The 3,421-nt window shown below is 54.2% G+C and overlaps 1 non-coding gene across 1 annotated transcript; it reads left to right on the forward strand.

Annotated features, from left to right (window-relative positions):
- Positions 1–97: 97 nt before the first annotated feature.
- Positions 98–252, forward strand: LOC116418132. The gene has a single exon (XR_004228230.1). It is a non-coding gene; the product is annotated as a 5.8S ribosomal RNA (ribosomal RNA).
- The last annotated feature ends 3,169 nt before the right edge of the window (positions 253–3,421 follow it).

Raw genomic sequence — 3,421 nt, forward strand, 5'->3', positions numbered from 1 at the left:
GATTTTCGGATCCCGGCTCGTCAAGGATTTCTAACAAAAACAAGTTTGACTCGTTGAAATTTTATTATTTCATCGGGGTAAAAATTTTACAATTGATTACCCTGAACGGTGGATCACTTGGCTCGTGGGTCGATGAAGAACGCAGCTAATTGCGCGTCAACTTGTGAACTGCAGGACACATGAACATCGACATTTCGAACGCACATTGCGGTCCTCGGATACGATTCCCGGACCACGCCTGGCTGAGGGTCGTTCAACAAACAAAACCAGACTGCTTGTTGGTGCTGAGTCTTTTCTCTCTCTTTCAAGCGATAGCCTGAGCGTTCGTCGCCGAGGCGCGTTTCACTTTAACGAGTGATAACGCGCTTTGTTTGCGGCGTCGTTCGAAATAATGGTGTTTTTCTTTGAACGCAGCGACGACGGCGCACGCAGACGCACATCGTGCTTGCGTGCGTATGTGCAAAGCACGAAGCACTCGAACGCGTATATAAGGCGCGAGAGTGACGTCCGTCGAGTCCCGGAGCTCTTGCGCGCACCGCAATATTATTTGTGGTGTTGCGCCGGGCGGACCGACGAGATCTGTTGCTCTCGTGTATCAAGCTCTCGCTGACTTTTGCACGTGTCGTTCGCATAAAAGAAAAAAGAGAGATATATAATATTTTCATATATTATATACTCGTATATAACGACGACCTCAGAGCAGGCGAGACTACCCGCTGAATTTAAGCATATTACTAAGCGGAGGAAAAGAAACTAACAAGGATTTCCTTAGTAGCGGCGAGCGAACAGGAATGAGCCCAGCACCGAATCCCGCGTTCTGCCGCCGGAAATTGGTGTTCGGGAGGGTCCAATTCTCCCGCGGCGTCGGACCGCGTCCAAGTCCATCTGAATGGGCCACTTACCCGTAGAGGGTGCCAGGCCCGTAGTGACCGGGACGCGCCCGTGGGAGGACCTCTCCTTAGAGTCGGGTTGCTTGAGAGTGCAGCTCTAATTGGTGGTAAACTCCATCTAAGGCTAAATATGACCACGAGACCGATAGCGAACAAGTACCGTGAGGGAAAGTTGAAAAGAACTTGAAGAGAGAGTTCAAGAGTACTGAAAACGTTCAGGGGTAAACCTGAGAAACCCAAAAGATCGAATGGGAGATTCATCGTCCAGCCGACGTTGGCTTCCGTGTGGATCGCGATGCCGGACCTCGGTTCCGTGTCACGCGTCCGCTGCGGTATGTCCGACATCGTCGCGTGCACTTCTCCTCTATAGGACGTCGCGACCCGTTGGGTGCCGCCTACGGCCGGTGGTCGACTGTCGCGTCCGTTTACGCGTGCACGCGGCAGACCACCGGTTGCCCGGCGGCTGCCCGGCGTATAGATCGCTATAAAACGGTATTGGGCCGCATTAAGTGCGTTCTGGCTCGTCGGCAGGCTCGTCTCGCTCGGATTTACGGACCTAGTGCCGTTGCCGGGCGCTTGGCGTGGCCGTTAGTCAACGATGTCCTCGGACTGGCTCTTACATTCGAACGGATTACCGGTCGGCGACGCTACTGCTTTGGGTACTTTCAGGACCCGTCTTGAAACACGGACCAAGGAGTCTAACATGCGCGAGTCATTGGACTTGTTAAGCCTAAAGGCGCAATGAAAGTGAAGGTCGCCTAGCGTCGACCGAGGAGGATGGCTCGCGTTACGATGCGAGCCCGCACTCCCGGGCGTCTCGTGCTCATTGCGAGCAGAGCGCACCCAGAGCGTACACGTTGGGACCGAAAGATGGTGAACTATGCCTGGTCAGGACGAAGTCAGGGGAAACCCTGATGGAGGTCCGTAGCGATTCTGACGTGCAAATCGATCGTCGGAACTGGTATAGGCGAAAGACTAATCGAACCATCTAGTGCTGGTTCCCTCCGAAGTTTCCCTCAGGAATAGCTGGCACTCGCTTGAGCGAGTCTCATCTGGTAAAGCGAGATAGAGAGCCTTGGGGCCGAAACGACCTCACCTATTCTCAAACTTTAAATGGGTGAGATCTCTGGCTTGCTTGAACGTTGAAGCCACGAGATTATTGCAATGGATCAGAGTGCCAAGTGGGCCAATTTTGGTAAGCAGAACTGGCGCTGTGGGATGAACCAAACGCCGAGTTAAGGCGCCTAAGTCGACGCTTATGGGATACCATTGAAAGGCGTTGGTTGCTTAAGACAGCAGGACGGTGGCCATGGAAGTCGGAATCCGCTAAGGAGTGTGTAACAACTCCACCTGCCGAAGCAACTAGCCCTAAATGGATGGCGCTGAAGCGTCGCGCCTATACTCGGCCGTCAGAGGCAAGTGGGGCGGCGAGCAGCGATGCTCGTCGTCATGAAGCCCTGACGAGTAGGAGGGTCGCGGCGTGTGCGCAGAAGGGTCTGGCGTGAGCCTGCCTGGAGCCGCCGTCGGTGCAGATCTTGTGGTAGTAGCAAATACTCCAGCGAGGCCCTGAGACTGACGTGGAGAAGGGTTTCGTGTGAACAGCCGTTGCACACGAAGTCAGTCGATCCTAAGCCCTAGGAAAAATCCTAATGTCGATGAGGTGTATGTTTCTAAAGTATTTTTGACTAAAGTGCACACCCGTCGGGCGAAAGGGGAATCCGGTTCCTATTCCGGAACCGGCAGCGGAACCGCATACAATTCGGGCCCTCGTAAGAGTGTTCTCGGGGTAACCCAAAGTGACCTGGAGACGCCGTCGGGAGATCCGGGAAGAGTTTTTCTTTTCTGTATAAGCGTTCGAGTTCCCTGGAAACCTCTAGCAGGGAGATAGGGTTTGGAACGCGAAGAGCACCGCAGTTGCGGCGGTGTCCGGATCTTCCCCTCGGACCTTGAAAATCCAGGAGAGGCCACGTGGAGGTGTCTCGCGGTCTGTACCCATATCGCGCAGCAGGTCTCCAAGGTAAAGAGCCTCTAGTCGATAGACTAATGTAGGTAAGGAAGTCGGCAAATTGGATCCGTAACTTCGGAATAAGGATTGGCTCTGAGGAGCGGCGCGTCGGGCTTGGTCGGAAGTTGGTCTGGCTGACTGCCGGGCCGCGAGGTGAATGACCCTCACGGGGGGGGGATCGAGCTCGGTACCGTGCCTTGGCCTCCCGCGGATCTCCTTGCTGCGAGCTTTTGGGGCGGTTTACGCCGTCCTGATCGTTCTCTTCGGCCGCCATTCAACGCTCAGCTCACAGAACTGGCACGGACTAGGGGAATCCGACTGTCTAATTAAAACAAAGCATTGCGATGGCCCTCGCGGGTGAACGCAATGTGATTTCTGCCCAGTGCTCTGATGTCAACGTGAAGAAATTCAAGCAAGCGGGGTAAAACGGCGGGAGTAACTATGACTCTCTTAAGGTAGCCAAATGCCTCGTCATCTAATTAGTGACGCGCATGAATGATTAACGAGATTCCCACTGTCCCCTATC

Source organism: Nasonia vitripennis, unplaced genomic scaffold (genome assembly GCF_009193385.2).
Source record: "Nasonia vitripennis strain AsymCx unplaced genomic scaffold, Nvit_psr_1.1 unplaced0063, whole genome shotgun sequence".
Taxonomy (NCBI): Eukaryota; Metazoa; Arthropoda; class Insecta; order Hymenoptera; family Pteromalidae; genus Nasonia; species Nasonia vitripennis.